This window comes from Callorhinus ursinus, unplaced genomic scaffold (assembly GCF_003265705.2).
Source record: "Callorhinus ursinus isolate GAN/ISIS: 27379988/994484 unplaced genomic scaffold, GSC_fseal_2.0 scaffold2, whole genome shotgun sequence".
Lineage (NCBI taxonomy): Eukaryota > Metazoa > Chordata > Mammalia > Carnivora > Otariidae > Callorhinus > Callorhinus ursinus.
Genome location: NW_027397064.1, coordinates 50,569,590 through 50,588,975, shown reverse-complemented (window position 1 = coordinate 50,588,975; position 19,386 = coordinate 50,569,590). Strand labels below are relative to the sequence as shown.

At 38.0% G+C, this 19,386-nt stretch overlaps 1 long non-coding RNA gene across 2 annotated transcripts in view; it reads left to right on the top strand.

Moving 5' to 3' along the window:
• Positions 1 to 15,013, top strand: part of LOC141370728 (uncharacterized) — a 491,014-nt gene extending 476,001 nt beyond the window's left edge. For both annotated transcript variants that reach the window (XR_012375031.1, XR_012375030.1), the window contains 2 exons: positions 14,659 to 14,798; positions 14,917 to 15,013. This is a non-coding gene — a long non-coding RNA (uncharacterized lncRNA). The remainder of the gene's footprint in view (positions 1 to 14,658; positions 14,799 to 14,916) is intronic.
• The last annotated feature ends 4,373 nt before the right edge of the window (positions 15,014 to 19,386 follow it).

Here is a 19,386-nt window from a genome sequence, read left to right as displayed (position 1 = left end):
TACTGATGTTTTTGTTTCATTTTTGTATATTGGTGGAACACTTCATGTATCCATACAGTTCAAGGTTCAAAATACCCTAAAATAAAGTCCTTTTGCCTTTCTTTTCTTCCATCTCCCACACCTCCTGACAACTAATAAACATTGCCAGTTTAAAAGTATTTTTTTAATGGGCTCAGCTAATGGCTTTTCTGACTTTTTCCCTCATTTGCCAGGATCCTTACTGTGTGGACTTCAAAAACCTAAGGACTATAAGAGCCTAACTTCCCCACCACCTAACCTTTTTCCATTAAAAAAGCATCATAAGGGGGGGTGGGGGGATGGGTGAGCCTGGTGATGGGTATTAAGGAGGGCACGTATTGCAATGGAGTACTGGGTATTCTATGAAAACAATGGATCGTGGATCACTACATCAAAAATTAATGATGTATTGTATGGTGACTAACATAACATAGTAAAATAAAAAAAACAAGTACAAAGTAATAAAACAATACTTATTCTAAAAAAAAGCATAATATTTGGTCAATTTTGATCTCTTTGTTTTATCTGAGACAAACCTAGGTACACAGGGTAGCAACCAAAGTTGGGATTTTCCACCTCTTCAAAAGAGAACTGAGGATATCAAAATCATTGTAGGACACTTTCATTGATTTGCAGGCCTGAGGCCATGAGGTTGATCCCAAACTTTTATAGAGTTCTCCCTGCACCTGAACCCACAGACCCTGCCCCAACCTATCTGTTCTTACCTTCCCCCATGGATGTGGCATTGCTTTTGCTCATGGAGCTCCCTTTGGCCATAGTCCAACCCCACTTTTCCTAGGAACGGCCCATAATTATTCTTATTCCACTGATTTATTAGTGAGCTCTTCTCCCAGGCAAGAGAGTCTTGATGCTAGAAGCCAGCAGACTCCTTGCTCCTAGGAGGTGGCTGGGCATCCCTTACTTAGTGGTGGTTGAAATGTTTGGGAGATTTAAGGACAAGCTACTCAGCCAGAATCAGGGCTTTTCAGGAATGCCAAGGCAACACACACACACACACACACACACACTCTCTCTCTCTCTCTCTCTCTCTCTCTCTCTCTCTCTCTAGTCCTTTGGCTGTATTCTTTTATTTCTGAGTGACTGAGATGCCTTCTCTAGACTATGGTAGGTTGAAATCCATTAAAAATTCAGTGTGCAGGGTGAATGAGCTTTTTAAATACGTCTGAAAGAGATCTGCATTCTGCAAATTCATTTCCTTGTGTTCAACATTACAGACTTTTGTTGTTGCAAGACATTTTTGCTAAGAAAAAGGTGAATGGGCCATACCTTTCTCTGTCAGCCTTCAGGGAACCTGCTCCAAATTCCTCAGCTCATATAACAGGAATCTGTTTCCTCTAGTTGGGATTCAGGTCTCCAACTAAATTGGATGTGATTTGCCTTAACATGTGCATAACCTGCTGTCAAAGTGCATGCTACCTGTTTGAATGCCTGGTCACATTTTAAAGATCTTTTAACCTTTATTTGTTCTGTCAAGTTAATTATTTCTGGGGAGCTAAATGCCAAGATTGGCAGCAGTTCCAGTAGGACATGACCTGGAGCCGGTGAGAAATAAAAGAATTGCTTTCCTCTAGGGATGAAATGTAGTGAGAGGATTGAATCTGGAGGAGACTTTATACATATTTCTAACATGGACGTCAACACCATTGATTGAATAATAGTTTGCCCTACTGCCTTAGGTTGACTATCTTGAGCTTAGTAAAAAAATAATCCTTTTCGTCATACTTTAGCCTTTAGCAGAGACTCTCTAGAACCATTTTCCAGTCCTAGCTCCCTTCTGACATTAAGGATATGAAGGAAAATGAGAGGAAGGAAAAATCTTTCAAATCTTATTAAGGACCTTTTGTTATCCAAGGATATTTTATCATCCTTATGCTATACATAGGTTTATTTTATTTGAGGAATTCTGTGTGAACATTTGTTTTTACGTTAAAAGCATGTATTTTTATATAATTGGTTGCTAATATTTATTTTTTAAAGGGTTCTTGGTGAATAAACATTTAAAAATGAAAATTCCCCTAGCAGAGTTCATCCATTTCAGGTTTTGTTTTGTTTTGTTTGTTTAAGCCACAAATGAATTATTACATAGAACTCTAAATGTGTACCTTTCCTGGTAGAAGGAGGGGTGTGGGAGAAGCTGGGCATGCATCCAGCATGCTCTTCTTTTGCCTCCTCACCCCTGGGGCAACCTGGAAGGCAATTCTTTTCTGCACTCTCCCCCAAAGGCTCCATAGAACACAGTTCAAAGGGGCACCTTTGAACCACCGAAATGATTTTGGTAAATTGAATCATATTATACATGAATCAGGGCAATCGTTTTTGAACTGTGTTTTTTTTTTAAATATTTTATTTATTTATTTGAGAGAGAGTGACAGAGATAGCGAGAGAGCACAAGCAGGGAGGACAGGGAGAAGCAGACTCCCTGCTTCTGGGTGGCTCAGTTGGTTGAGCGACTGCCTTCGGCTCAAGTCATGATCCTGGAGTCCCGGGATCGAGTCCCACGTCGGGCTCCCTGCTCGGCGGGGAGTCTGCTTCTCCCTGTCCTCCCTGCTTGTGCTCTCTCGCTATCTCTGTCACTCTCTCTCAAATAAATAAATAAAATCTTTAAAAAAAAAAACACAGTTCAAAAACGATTGCCCTGATTCATGTATAATATGATTCAATTTACCAAAATCATTTCGGCATAGGTTTATAAGAAAAACTTCTGTTGAAGTTTGACAAATTTGTGTTGTTACACATGAGTTGCAATAACTCAGTGAGCAAAAAGGTGGTTCCAGGGTATGTCATTTTTAAAGTTTGTCAGTCTTTGCATCTGGCATGCTGTAAACAATGAAAATTGCTGATACTTTGGAAGAAATAATCAATGAGGAATGTTTATTACAATGACACAATGTAAGGAACACATTAAGGCAAGCTATTTCTCATCACATTTCCATTCTTTCAAAATGCATTGCTTTATCACGCATCCATTCTTGTTTCTACAGAAACTGATTTGTACTTGCAAAATAATAAATATTCATCTCATATGGATTTTTAAAGGTGACTGATTTGTAAAAATCAATAACTGTCTTTTGCCAGCTCGTGGACTGACATGATTGCCTTCATTTTCAAACATAAAATGACTACATTAAAATAACATTAAGAGAGAAACATTGGCTGACACAGGAAGAGAAATTCTTAAATGAAAACTGCTCCAGCCAGCTTTAATCAGTTCCTATCATGCTTTTTATTATAGTGCAAATGGGCTCTATTAAAGGGAAAGCCAATTCCAGATGATGATGCAAATAATTATAGCTGCCTTTAGCCTCTAGTTAGTGTTATTAACTAATGGTTTCAGAATATGAGATTTATTTCAGAAAGAACATTTTCCTTTAACAAAGAAACAGAAAATTGGGTTTTGTCTCTATAATGTCAAATAAGATCAGATAAAAACTGAAAAAATAATCAGTCTCTTTTTTTGGATATTTAAAAAAATTGGAGCAATTGACGATATTACTTCATATGGGTAAACTTCAAGTTTGTAGTTCAGCAATTCCCAAACTAGTTTTGGTTCTATGTTAAATGTGAGAAATTCGGTATACTTCATTTACCTTGCCCCTTCTACCTTTTGAGATTACTATGTATATTTGTGCATTGAAGCCCCTGAGAAATTTTGCAGTAGAGATTCCTGTCTATCTTCTTTATCCTTTCTTTTCCTAAAATTAGTTTGAGGGAAACATTTTTAAAACATATAGGTTAGTATTCTGTGTCACAGCAACCCATGGAATTTCCTTTTGAGAAATAATGAATGTATAATCTACAGGTCTATTTTTTAACAAGACACAATATATTAAATCAAATATCCAGCCACTCAGTTATAAAGCTGTAATTATGGAATCAGAAGTTTTAACTAAGTTTTACAAACAGTAACTTAAAAACAAACAAATACTGTCTAAAAAAAATGTTGATCATTGCAACCTGCCTCTTGAAATACTTAATTTTTCACTCTTCTAAACTCTAATGAGATTCAAATTGGCTTGTGCTCAAATTACACCTCTTAGCATTGATACATTCATTTAAGTCCTTTAGCTTTTATATACTTCTGTTATTTCATATGTCACAGGAATTGTACTTTTTTTTTGGCCTTTATGTCACAGTGCAAGCTATGGGAAGCTGGCTACTCAGTTGTTCCTTCAAGGCAAACTTCAGCTGTAAGGAATGTAGTGAGCTGACAGCCTCCAGCTGTTAAACCCTTGAGATTAAGGCCAGCCCTTACCTACACAACACCTAGTGATCTAGTTCTGCAGAGGTAGTGGGAGGCGGGGGGGGGGGGGGGGGGGGGGGGGGGGGGGGGGGGGGGGGGGGGCGGCACTGGCCATTTCTGCCCAAAGCAGGACTCCTTCAACAGGCACTGGCTGTCTTGTCACTGCCCGTGTTGACCATGATTCTATCAGATTTGCCTCATGACTTGAGAGTTCTCCCTGCCCCGTCCTGCTTCATCCTCCACTTCCTCCTTTTACCACCCACAGGCGTCACTTACAGTAAACCTCTTGGCACTGCTAACTCTGTCTCAGCATCTGCTTCTAAAAGGACCCAAGTGACACTCCCCTGTTAGTCTCCAGAATATTTTAGAGACAGGGTCGTGTCTTTACCATTCAATTTCACGTATCTGTTATAAAAGGGTTAAACAATAAGCACTCAATAATCAAGTAAATTTTCAGGATAATTTAGGTCAAAAAAGAAGCAGACATATAGGTACAGATTCTGATGGAGATGCCATATTTGAATCATTTTTATTACCTGGGGTGGTGTGTATGTAAGGGCATGAGTGAATGTTGTGTAGAAATTAGTAGAACATTTGTGTGAAAAAGTTAAGTTTATTATTGTGCAAGTTAACTTTTACCACTTTTTCTCGAAGCATTTCTAGTCTGGATGACCCCAGTGGAGAAAATTTAATCCCAACACTCTCTATGGGTTTTACTTATTAGAATATCATATTCCATCAGCACAACTGGAAATCATTTTAGGTATTTTCATCCAGGAGACAGATCTTGAAAAAGATATCATAGGAAGATTAATTTAATGTTTGTGTGCATTAACAGAAGAAATAGACAAGACTAAAAGAATCATTCTAGGGGACAATTACAGCAATCATGATTTTTGATTATCATTGTCAGACAGATACTAGCTAGTGCCTATAACATGCCAGATATTTTATTTACATTTACATGTGTAATCTTCAGAAAAAGCCTGAAATATAGTAAGACTGAAGGAAGAAAGGCTCAGAAAAAATCTTTCTTCAAGTTCTTTCTGGCAGAAAGTTGGTAACTGAAGATTTGAACCTAGTTCTATGGGACTCCAAACCCTATAGTCTTTTATGGATGTCAACCTGCCTCTTGTGTGGAAATGGGGATTGCTTTGTTTTTAAGAACTTTGTCTAAGTCAGAAGAATAAAAGGGAGGTGGAGGGTGGATATTGTTGCTCTGAGACTTGGGCTCCGGTACAGATAAATGAAGAAAGATGAGGCATCACCAGATGGGTAGTATGAATACAGGTGAGCAGGAAGTCATTGCCAAGAAGTCTAGGAAAATGAAAGTCCATAAAGAGAGCTAAGTCGTGGTACCTGGAGAAGGCAAGACAAGGGTGAAAAAGGCCATAACGAATGAATTGAGTTCAGAGAGAACAAAGCAAGAATATAATGGGAAAATCAAGTATATAAATCAAGTTCAAATAGAAGAACAATCTCCTAGAATAGAGGAGGGGAAATTGTGACCATAGGGTCAAATCTGGCCTGCTCTCTGTTTTTGCAAATAAAACTTTACTGAGACACAGCCACACTTGTTTATTTACTTATTATCTGTGGTTGCTTTCACATTACAACATTAGAGTTGAGTAGTTACAGCAAACACCACATGACCCAGAAAGACTAAATATTTACTCTCTAACCTTTACAGAAAGTTCATTGACACATATTCTAGAAGGCTCTTAGAATTGGGCTCGTGATCATAGATCAAAAGCAAAGGTCAGCTAAACATTTTCTGTAAAGGGCCAGATGGTAAACATTTCAGACTTTGGGGCCACAAATGGTCTCCGCTGCATAATCTTTGTGTTTTTTTTGTTTGTTTGTTTCCAATGGTTTAAAAATGTAAAACTATTCTTAGCTTATGTGCAGTACAAAACAGGCTTCAGGCCAGATTTGTCCTGTAAGCCACTGTTTGCTGATTCCTGATCTAAAAGAAGGTTTCTATTCTCTGCCCTTATCTCTTGCTTCCTATTAACACATGGGCAAAAAATAGGTGAGTGCCTTCAATCCGAGAAGGACCGAAGTCAACTAGTGCTTGTGGTTTTGGATTACAGCTGAGGCAATAGACTAAGCCAGGGACACCTGGGTGGCTCGGTCGGTTAAACGTCTGCCTTCAGCCCAGGCCATGATCCCAAGGCCCTGGGATCGAGTCCCATATCGGGCTCCCTGCTCACTGGGGAGTCTGCTTCTCCCTCTGCCTGCCCCCACCCCCACTCATGCTCTCTCTCTCTTGCTATCTCCTCTCTCTCTCAAATAAATAAATAAAAATCTTAAAAAAAATAGACTAAGCCATTTGGTAAACAAAATTTTGCCATAATAACCCAAATTCTGTTTTGATTTTACTGGTCTCATGAATTTATAACATGGCTTTCCTCTTCATTGGATTAATCTGTGTCTTATACTGACTTGAAGAAGTAGGTATAAGAATTGAGATTTTTATCACCACTTCATAATGTATATTCATTCAAAGGTTATTCCACCCTGTTTCATCTTCGAGACTCTGATATTGCTTCAGCACTGTGGGTTTAGAGAAGGCAGGACCCTCAAAGAGGGATGGGCTTCTGCATCTTTTGGGAGTGATCAACATCAGCCTGGCTCCTATCCCATCGTTTAATCACCTTGCAGGTAGCACACACAGTTAAGGGTCCTACCCTGATGTCTGTCCATGTCCTGCTCCTCAAACCTGCTGGGGGCACTTAATTCTATCAAACAATCACCTTTTCAGAATCAAAGTTTGGTAATATAATAATTGGGAAAGCAGAAAGGCAAGAGAAGTCTTAATCCCCTGCCAATATCTGATCGCTCTGCTCTCTGTGATTCTTCTTTATGATTGTAAAACATGGGTTTATTGTTGGAGGTACATATTTTGAACTGGCAATTCATCCTACTGTGATGATATAAATAATTAAAACTTATTAAATGTGATGTGCTAGCTACCTCGCTCTGTACTTTCTATGTATTATCTCACTGACTCAATAGAGACCTCCTGTTACATGATCAGTATTCCTATCCCCACTTTATATATGAGTAAACTAAGGTTTAGAGAGATAAAGCAATTGATTCAAAATCTAGCAAGTGGCAGTGCTTGGATTTGGGCACAGCCTTTATGACCCCAGAGACAATCTATTCCCCACTAGACTATACTGCATGCTTAATGAAGGATAGTGTCCTCTGTCACTTGATGCCTTACCTAAAGGGATTTCATGACATTTTATAATGACTTTCAAATATCATGAAATTTTAAGAATTAGGCAAAAAAAAATCTGGAATACTTTAATAATATTTTGATAGCTTTGAGCACATAAATTTTGAATTATCTTACTTCTGCTACATTAATGAGAATCTCTAGAGGTTAATTGGTTAATTATATTTAAGAAATTAGGGAAATGTTCAAAGTGTGTAATGTAGGACTGAATTACTACTGGATTAAAATGTCCTTTACTGTATCATTAATGTTTCTCAGATCTTTTAATTCTGAAAAAACTGAATGTTTTCATGAAGCATTTCTACCTTGTTATATGTATTACCTTCACAAAAGATAACAAAAATGTCAGAGACCAAGTTATTTGGAAAGAATTCAGACTGATACTAAAAAATTGAGAGCCTGAATTAAATGTGGCAAAATTCAATATGAACACATTCAAGGTGTTCATATTCAATTCAGTTCAATATTAGAACTGATTAATTCTCCCCACAAAAATAAAATGAGGCTGTATTCTGAATAACAGTATATGAAAAAAGGCTTTAAGAGGGACAGCAAACCATGTTTTGAATCATAATATATTGAATCTAATCATGTAGACTCTTCCAATGAGGATACATTGATAAAAGTTAGCAGAAATATTTTCCTAATCTTAGGTGTTCAAAACTCCAGAGGAAGAAATTTGGTAATGAGTTGCTAACCATGACTATAAAGCATAAATATAGCCTTACTTTATATAAACCATTTTGCTTCATAATTAATATACATTTATCTCATTTGATCATTACAAAAACCCAACATTATTTTCATATATGGAGATAAGTAAACTAAAGCTTAAAAAATGCCTGGGTATCTTGGCTAAAATACGATTCTCTAAAAGAACTGCATTGAAATCATGATGGTCTTGTCTTCTTTGGTGATGCTTAAGTATAAATTTTTAACAGTTAAAGTATGACTGTGTTAAAAGATAAACTGAGACATATTACAATTTTTAAGAGTTTATTGGAACAAAAACTGATTGACATTGGACAGTGACAAACCAGTATTTTGAAGTGCTCTGTCAACAAAAGCTAGGAGAAAGACATTTATAGAGAAGAGCCAGAAGCAAAGCAAGGAAATTATGTGATTGGCTATGTCTTAAGAGGTTGCCTTATTTGAGAAAGCTTAGCTGGCTGTTTGTGAAAGGTTATGCTTAGGTTTTAATTCCTTATCCTTGAGACATTTCAGGCTTAGGTTTTGGTTTGCTGACATAGGCTACTGAGGCATTAAAGCCACCTCAGTCTAATGGCCTCCCTGTTTAAGTAATTTCACAACTGTTACACATATATAGAATGAACACACCAAAGATTCATTAAGTCATTAAGGTGAAAATAAAGTGGTAAAGCATTTTTAAAAACTAGATATTTAGGGGTACCTGGATGGCTCAATCAGTTAGGCATCTGCCTCCAGCTCAGGTCATGATCCCAGGACCCTGGGATCGAGCCCCGCATCGGGTTCCCTGCTCAGCGGGGAGTCTGTTTCTGCCTCTCCCTCTGTGCTTGTGCACTCTCTCTCTCTCTCTCTTTCTCTCAAATAAATAAATTAATTAAAAAAAAACCCTAGATATTTAGAAGCATGCAAAAGGAATTTTAAAAAGAAAACTTCTAGGGTAGCTACAGAAAAATTTTAAAAATTGTTAAAAAAAAAAAAAAAACCCTAACTTGGGGCACCCGAGTGGTTCAGTCCGTTAAGCATCTGACCCTTGGTTTTGGCTCAGGTCATGATCTCAAGGTCCTGGCATGGAGCCCCCACCATTCAGTCTCCATGCTCAGCATGGAATCTGCTTGAGACTCTCCCTCTTCATCTTCTTCCCCCTCCGTCCCTCCTCCCATCACACATGCGTGCGCACTTTCTCTCAAATAAATAAATAAAATCTTTAAAAAAACAAAACAAAACAACAACTTTTGGAGTTATCTTTTCTCCTAGACAATTTATCTGTATTTCTATCAGACAAGATCTACAAATCAACATGTAACTTCACCAAGTCTGAGTCCTTAAAAGCAAGTAACAGAGTCAAACAAAGGTGCATTCCTAAGGCACTAAAACAATTTTGAGGTATACAGGGTGACCATCTGTCTTGGTTTTCTAAGAACTCAGGCGTTTCCCAGACATTGGACTCTCAGAGCTAAACCAGGAATGTCCTGGGCAACCCAGGACATTTGGTTTGACCAACAATACCCCAGTGTAACACTGAAAGGACATGCTGCATTCTTGACCGTATGCCAAGGTCAGTGAGATTGCAAGAATGGTATTATCTTGTTCAAACAAACCTTGTTTAACTTTACAGTGACTTAAACAAGTGACTTCAGGTCAAAAGGGACTTCAAACCTTGAGAAAGATTAAAATAGACATTTTGGGGGTTTACCTTACTTTGTGTTGTACCCCTACACATACAAAAAACTTTCTTTGTAGTTATTTATTAAAATGCTATTGTCAGGTTAGCAAGGTCTGTAAGAAGCGCCATCAGAAGTTTCTAACACAGCACCTGAGCAAAGTCTGAATTTTTAGTATCTGGTGAGGTGCAATACATATATCTCTTCTTTACTCACATGATGTCCACCAGCTTCTCACGCTTTATGTTCATCTGCAATGCAAAGTTTACATGTTTTATAGTAATCACCTATGATTTACTTACTATCCTGAGTTTAGTGGGAAAAATTGATCCAAGCTAAACTAATGAGACTTTTCAGGGATTTTTCCTTTTTTTTTTTTTTTTTTTAAGAATAGAGAAGGAAAGCCTATGAGAAATTATCTAAAGCCCACCAATTCTAGAATATTAAATATTCACCGTTATAAAACTTATAGTTATCTACTTTCCCTATGCATTTTCTTCCCCACCAACTCCACCACTCCTGCCACACACTCAAAAGGCCTCAGTGTTTGGCTTCTCTGAGTGTCATCCTGGAGACTTGAGGCTTCATAGGGAAGTCCTGAGCAGTAAATGGGTAATGACGGAGGAGGGTACCGGGCAGATGGGCCCACTGAGAGCCGCTCAGCTTCACAGACCCTGAAGACCCTAGGATGGTAGGAAAAATAGCTGAGAGTTCCTGAGGCCTCTAGGGAGGTGAACGTGCTCTGTAAGGGCTAAGAGTTGGCCAACTGTAGGAGGACCAGCTATGCTGGCTCTCTCTGAGGTTCAGAAATTCTTCTCTACTTTCCACCAAACTTGTATACACCACTATTCTAGTTAATGAGCCCGCCTCTAACAGAAACCACCCCGATGGAGGGCCAGCTATGCTCATCCATTTTTACTTGAGCCTGCTCATTGCCATCTCACTTCCATATCCCAAATTGCTCATCAAACATTTCTTCCAAGTCCTCGCAGCAATTTTTCTGAGTGTAGGTCTGGTAATATAAATATTCATCTCACTGCATAATATAATTTGAATCACATTACAGGAGGACACCAATTTTTGACAGAGCCAATGCAAGAAAGTAGAAGAAAAATAAGGGAAAGTGGAAGGAATTCAAATTAAAAATAAAAAAACACACACCTTGCTAATATCCTTCAGTTGGAGAGTGAAGATGAACAAGGGCGGGCTGAAGATAGAGATAGGGGTTCCCCTTCACTGTCATTGCAGAGGATCACAACGACAAAAATAACAGGTGTCTGTATAGGAATAGTAAACTCAAAGGTAAGAATCACGAGGCATCTCTGCAATCCAAATTCTCACCAACTCATCAGTGTATTCCAAATTCAAGGAAACAACTGAAAATCTGAAAAGCACCCAGATCATATTTAAGGAGAATCCTCACTGTGGCTGAACTGGTTCCCAGCGTTGGGGAATTTGAAGGAAAGATACATGAAGATACGGTATCTAACCACAGACCAGAGAACAGAGCACTGACCATAGTGTCTGTAGTAAAGACTTCAGCCCAGTGTCCAAGAGGTAGAGCCAAAGATTACCGGGTCAACATGGAAAAGAATCCTACCCAGACTATTTTTCAGCTCACAGCACTTTTCAGGATGCAACATCAATTCACCTTCCCAGTCTACCCTCTTTCTGTGCACTTGATGTTTGGAGTTGCAAACTCTGAATGTATATAGGATAAGATGCATAATGTCTAATCCATTCCTTCTGAGGGCAATAGTGATACAGCAGAAGGAAAACAGCCTGGTACTCTGTCTTGAATCAAGCTATGATGGAGTTGGGGTTGGGGTTGTGGAAGGAGGGGCCTGAAGGACTTTCCTACTTCTTTCAAGAGTACCAGTCTCAGAACTTTATTTTTTTCATTACAATTGCCAACCTGGCTCCAGTAGCCTTGCAGTTTAGAAGGTTGTATCCCTAAATCAGAGAAAGGTGAGTTGTCAAACCTAGTTGCTGGTTCCATTGTGACTTGTGTTTTTCTCTGCCTTTTTAGGAATGTTCTGAGGAAATTGAGAACAAATGCCAGGGACTACTAGGCAAATGTCATTAGTTGGCTTTAAATGGCATGGTATTGTCATTTGAAATTATTTACCAATTAAATATGTTTATGCAGGCCAGGAAAATTGCACATTATGCTTACATCAATCTTTGTTCCTAAGACCAATGTTTTTCTCTTTATTTTTTGTTGCCTCTGATTAGGAGAGAAATCTATAAATAAATTGTTTTAATTAAATTTTTTAAATGTCACTTTGAAGAAAAACGTTAATTGGATAATTTTTTGTCTTCAAGGCTTCACTTGCTATTATAAAGAAAACACAATTGAGAGAAAAATATGGATCTAATGAGTAGAAATACTATTTATACTAATCTTAGAAATTCAAGATTTGTTCCCACTTATTTTTCCTAAGTAGGTCCACATCTTCAGGGTCCTTTGTACATGTTACTAGATGTTCCAGAGAATCCCTATGTCTTTGCTTCTTTTGGTTTTCCTCAGTTGGAATCTCATCTTACGTCGACTGACCAGATCTAGGCCCTCCTTTAACGCGTAACTCCACCTTCCAAACCTCCAGAGAGTCTTCTCAACTAAATATTATTGTGCAATTATTTTTTGTTTCTACAATGGCTAATTATTTTATATTACTTTACCTCTTCCATTTTATATTGCATACATATATACATATATGCGCACAACATACACAGTTTCCACCAAAAATAGGGAATACGTCCTAGAAAAAGGACCAATTCTTTGATTTACTTTATATTCCTGAAAATATCCCTTAAAACAATACATTATTTTTTTCTGGATTTATAGACTAATGCATTCAAAATAAATAGACTTTCCAGATAACTTGAATTTCTATTCCTAGGAATTTCTAAGAAATGATAAGCATGTCCAGGGGATGTTACTTAATAGGACTAGATGCTGTCTATTTAAATGTCCATAGGGATGTTACTTAATAGGACTAGATGCTGGCTATTTGACTAATTCCCCTCCTTTCCTGGATTGAAGGTCACCTTTACCTTAAGTTATTTACTTGAGCTCATGGTTTTACTCTTAAAAGAAAGTTGAGGAGCCTCATGGGACATGAGACCAGATTGCAATTCACAGATTTTCAATTGAGCGTGATGCTTGAAGCAAAATTGAAAAAAACTCAGAAGTAGGATGTGGTAGCATAGGCAAGGATGGCAGGGTAGATAATATAAGCTTTGCCAGGGCCTTTAAGAAGAAAGAAAAGGCAAGAAAAGCCTTCAAGAAATGATACAGGATGTTGGTATGATGCATTCTTTTCTCCTCCATTGTTTTGTTTGTGTGTGTGTGTCTGTGAGGATAGATTCCTTCTGTGTTTCAAATCATGAGATGTAATGCTTGTAGGTATTTATATATTTTGAAACATGGGCCAATAGCCAAGGAAAGTATTCCGTGTTATGATGTTACTGCTTAACAGTAAGCCACTATTAGTCTCTCTAAATCCCTGGGTGGTACTAGGATTAAGTCAGCACACCTGAGCTGTGGGGAATACATTTAGATGGAGTTTTATTGGAATCCAGTCCCTTATTTCTCACTGATTCTAAAGGGAAGCAAATACACAGAAAAGATATTGCTTTTCAGTAGATCATTTCAAGTCCTCAGGGTGGGTTTCCCCTCAACTGCTTGAGAATATAAATTTGTCACAAGAGTGCCCCAAATCACTATTGGCTGGACTAGTTTCTTCTGTAGGAACCCCATACTGGCTACGGGCACAAGTTCCTGATTAAGTGGGCTGAAAACTCCTTGAGGAAGAAAAAGAATATGTCTTTTTCAAATGCTATTATTCCTTAACTTCCACAACAGTGTTCTGCAAACAGTAAGGGCCTACCAAATGCACTTGGAGGGATAACTGTGTTAGCTTTTCAGAAGACAGTAACCAGGATTAGGTGACTGGTGTCTTTTGCAATTTTTTTTCTCCCTAAACAATATTCACTAACAAAACCATGACCAAGTCTGAGTACAAGTCCAGTAAACAGGGTACTCTGTGTAGCTGCTGGTGAGAATCTGTCTTAGTGCACATTAGAGACATAGGAAGACACCGCCTCGTTGCTGCTTTGTTCTCGTTGTTGTTATTTGGTTTGTGACATGTAGATTTTCCCTTAGGGCTTCGTCTTAAGTCTATTTGGCAATGGTGGTAGTGCTTCTCTTGCATACTATAAATTCCTATAAACATTTGTTATGTGGCTAATTTTATTTTAGACCACAGCAAACCCTTTAAATAGAATAATAGTTTAAAAATAGTGGCACTTTATGCTCTAAGCCGATCAAATATGTAGTGTATGTTTGTACTAGGTTGGGGAGCAGAGAAAGCAAGGAAAGAGGTGGCTGAAATTCCAGCAGAGGCCACCCAAGATGAGGAGTTCATTGTAATAGGAACTCATTTTGCCACAATTTGTATGGCTGCTAAGGAAGACACAGGAGTAGTAAAAGCATGAGTTTGGAAATCAAAAGATGTCTGTCCTACTTTCAATGAGCAGGGCAATTTGGAGAAATCACACAACTTCTCCATGCCTCCATGTTCTCCTTTTAAAACATTTAAAAAAAAAACGTTCTTAGTTATAACACAACAATTTTTCTGAGTATATTTTTTTCTTCACAAGGCACTAAAGTAGCTAGTAAAGCTTTCCCCTGTGCAACACTTAAAACAAGAAAGTCTGTTCATGGAGAAATCGCTTTAATTTTTTGTTGTATTCATCTACAGGATGACACATCTCAGCAACCTCAAAGGCAGAAGGCAGAAAAATAGAGCTGAGAGATGAGCAGGTTATTTAGTCAAGCTCATGGCAAATGCAGCATGCTGAGGCTAGCACATTAGAAGACTTCTAGAATTTGTCAATTTTTGTAAGCATTGAAGCTCTTTATTTGATTTTTAAATGTGAAACGTTTTATCTTATTTTGGCAAGCAGAAGCATTTGCACCCTAGATCAATAAAGGGTACTAAGTGGCCTTTTCATTGCAGATGCGCTGTGCAATGAGAGGACAAACATGCCTTCATGTCTTTTGCATCTGTTGTTCCGGTCACCTCACACTGAAGATGACGTCACATGATAGGTCTGATCATAAACAATATTATCTGCATGATTTGCCATACTTCGTTGAGCTGCATTAAAAGATATGGATATTTTTTCCATTTGTTTAAGTCTCTTTACTTTGAAAGCTACAAGAAATAATGTTTTTATAAAAAAACAGATCTTAAAAGATTAGTCATTTTTAAAAACCACTCAGGCAGAAGAAACATCTCAAGTTGCTATCAAGGTGGAAAGTAATTTAACTTTCACTTATTACACAAATAAAAATAATAATCATTGAACTGAGAAAAGGTATAACAATTTCTGATAAATTTTTCACATTTAAAAAAGTGAAATTATCACTGTAATGCTGATAACACCTGCTTGGATTTCAGAAATACAATAAATTTACAAAAAAACATTATTTTGGGGCTGCCTGAGTGGCTCAGGCTGTTAAGTGTCTGCCTTCAGCTCAAGTTATGATCCCAGGGTCCTGGGATGGAGCCCCGCGCGTGGGCTCCCTACTCAGTGGGGAGTGGGGAGTCTTCTTCTCCCTTTCTCTGTGCACCCCCCGTTGTGCGCTCTCTCTCTCTCAAATAAATAAATAAATCCTTAAAAAAACCAAAAACCATTATTTTTTAACTTTTGTTTCTAAATTTATTGTAGATGATATTTTTGGTTAGAAGCAATATTTTTTTTTTTCAGTTTTCAGAGTGCCCATCCCTTGTGAGTTTTTTTTTGAAGTTTTCTTGACTCTAAAAAGATACTTACATTTTGGCAGAAGATGTTGTAAGGAGAGAAAAGTTTTTCTTTCTTCCCTTCTAGGTTGTTTGGCTGGTTTAATAATTAAATTCATGTAAGATAGAACAACAGGAGTAAAACAAACAGAAGTTTAATACCATGTCTACCTCCTGTGTATATGGCAGAGACCCAGGAAGACTGAGTAAGTCTCTGAAATGTTGAGCATTTCAAATGTTGAGCTGAAGCCATCACCTTAAATACCATCTTCAACTAAAGATAAGAGCAGATGTTGGGGACTCGGAATCCGTTATGGGAGGTTACCGGGAAAAGCACAGCAGACAAAGGTAAGGATGTTGTGCAGATTTAAGTCATCGCCTTCTCCACTGCTAAGAGTTTCTAAAACTATATTGTACACCTGAAAGTAATACAACACTGTTAACTATAGTGGCATTAAAATAAAACATGTAATAAAAAGATAATTTCTAGGGATTGAGTTATCCCTTTCTTCCTGGTATAGTGAGGAAGACACCCTTACAAATGGAGATTTCCCTTAAAGCTGTAAATCTCTTAAAAAGGGTAACTTCTACTCAGTTTTTAGAACTTGTTCTATGTCTGTTGCTTTAAAAAAAAAAAAAAAAACAGCTTAAAATAATCAACATGCCCGTGAGGCATATTTGGGGATGGCAAATCTGTTCCCCTTCAGTCCTACCTTTGAAACGTCAAGTTTCAAAGTAAGTTAAGTAAGTTTCGCAGTCTAGAAGCTAAATTGATAGATGGTTCCGGAGCTCATTGAACCAGTCTCAGTCTTGAGAATAGCTATTTTCAGTTAAACAGTTGTTACCTTATTTCAGGAGGCAGGTGATACAGGTGGGATCCCCAAATAAGGCCTTTATTCTGTAAGCAAGCAATCAGGTATTTAATAAGAAGCATTTCTATGGAAGCAAGACAACGAAAGGTTAAAGGTCAGAGCAAATTACAAACCCAGTGTCTGAGTCCTGAGAGCTACCAATCAAGATTGCTAGATGTCAGTCTGGAAGCATCTTCAGATGGGGTGAGAGCAGGCAGTGCCAATGTGACGGATTGTGCTGGTTTGCAGTTTGAATATCTCTGGTGATGTCATTGGGTGTACCAGGAAATTTTTTTGAGTGACCCAGACAGCAACAGGCACAGAGAAGATTGGCGTGACTATTATGGTGCTTTCTTTGAAGTTTAGATCAAATCACCTAGCTTCCGTTTTCAGGGCTTCAGGAAAATGGGCAGTGATTCCAACTCAAAAGATGGAAGAAAATTGCAAACACTGGGACACCTGGGTGGCTCAGTGGGTTAAGCATCTGTCTTCAGCTCAGGTCATGATCTGGGAGTCCTGTGATTGAGCCCCGCATCAGACTCCTTGCTCAGCAGGGAGCTTGCTTCTCCCTCTGCCCCTCCCCACCTTGTGCTCTCTCTGGCTAGTGCTCTCTCTCAGATAGATAAAAATCTTTTTAAAAAAAAAAGGTCACAAAGATTATAATCATCCTCATCGGTTCATTGGGCATTTTATCCCAGTTCAGTTTTATGATCCTAAAGTTATCAGAAACCTGTATTCTAGAGTTTACAGGAGTCTTCTTAAAGATGAAGCACTTTGGCAAACAATTTTGCAAAAGCATCAGAGTAAAACAATAACTCTATGTAAGTGACAAAGACATAAAAATAGCCATGGTTAAAAATCTGATGAGGGGAGGTGTCTGGATGGCTCAGTCAGTTGAGCATCTGGCTCTTGGTTTTGGCTCAAGTGGTGAAAGTAGTGATCTCATGGGTCCTGGGAAGGAGCTCCAAGCTCTGAGCTCAGCAGGGAGTCTGCTGTGGGGGGGGGGATTCTCTCCCTCTACCTGTCTCCCCACTAGCATGCATGTGTGCACGCACTCTCTCTCTCTCTCATAAATAAGTAAATCTTTTTTAAAAATCTGATGAGAATTCATTACAATGCAGTTGACAAGAAAATTTGGTTATTTCTGTGACACACAACACTTCAAGATAATTAGAATTACAAGTGATAACATGACATATTAGATTTTTAGGAATTTCATACAATTTCTGGAATGCTTACATTAATAACAATTATATTAATAACATATTAACATTATTAATATATTAATAGCATGTGTCTGTATAGATGTAATCTAAGAAGGTTTAGCATCACTTGTGACAATGCTTCCCATGGAACTTAACATACCAAATAAGCCTAATTAGTTTAACAAATCTTTCGATACATTCCAGGGACCCTTTGGATTATCCCAAAATTTCTTCCAGATCAAAAAGACTTCATGGAGAATTTGATTTGGGGAAGTTTGTCAAAAATATCAAAGGGCTTTGTTCTCATGACTAAATAGGATCCATAGGTCACTGTGAAACAATACTTACCTATTTAACCAAAGTGACAAAGATTTCACAGGCAAATATAGAAGGTTACATCATTCTGAGCAAAACTTAGTTCTTTTAATATTGAGAGGACTAGGTTTACTTAAGTATTCAAAGACGTGATGATAGAGATAACATGAAGCACAAGGAATTATTCTGATAAGGTACAAAATCTTCACTTTCTAAGCAGATTATTTTAAAAGGTAAAGAAAAACCTTTTATAGTCTCTTATCAAGAGCAGACTAATAGTTCAAGACAACATTGGGGCGCCTGGGTGGCTCAGTTGTTAAGCGTCTGCCTTCAGCTCAGGTCATGATCCCGAGGTCCTGGGATCGAGCCCCGCAACAGGCTCCCTGCTCAGCGGGAAGCCTGCTTCTCCCTCTCCCACTCTCTCTGCTTGTGTTCCCTCTCTCACTGTGTCTCCCTCTCTCTCTCTCTGTCAAATAAATAAATAAAATCTTAAAAAAAAAGACAACATTATCCTGTTAACAGAAAGAAAACCGAATTCTAATTTTGCACCAGCTTACTTCTGATATTAAAATTCATTTACTCAATTAAATTCATTTCAATAGTATTCAGTCCCAAATATGCGTAAAATTCCCTTGTAAAGATTCCTTTCGGGGCCCCTGGGTGGCTCAGTCAGATAAGTGTCTACCTTCAGCTCAGGTCATGATCCCAGGGTCCTAGGATCGAGCCCCACTTTGCCCCACCTTGGGCTCCGTGCTCAGCAGGGAGATTGCTTCTCCCTTGGCCCTTCACCCCACTTGTGCTCGCTCTTTCTCTCTCTCTCAAATAAATAAATAGATAAAATCCTTAAAAAAGTTTTAAAGATTCCTTTCCACAAACCTTTTATAACCTTCAGATTTTGTCATACATTTTTCCTCTCTTCCTTTTGAAATAGCCAGTTTTACTTTGGGACAAGTTTACTTTTTTCTTCCCTCCAACAAAAATGCATTTCCATCCCTTATACCTTCTTTTACTAAAAACATATATCTTACTTTCCTTGCATATGGAGATATTTCCATTAGCATTTCTAGTAGTTTTAGTTACAAGAAAACTAGAATTCTTGGCCCTTAGAAATTTAATTTCTAGTGAAAACTAAAAAGTAAGTTATTGTGAATAGTCTGGTACACCAGTATTCCTTAGATTGGCAAATTTATGAATACATTTTATAATTTCTAGAAGCAGGTGCTACTTCATAGTACAATCTTTCAATAAAGTACAAGACATGTTACTAATAGACTCAAATTTATCTTTAGTTTCTATGTAGTCCAAAAGCCAGA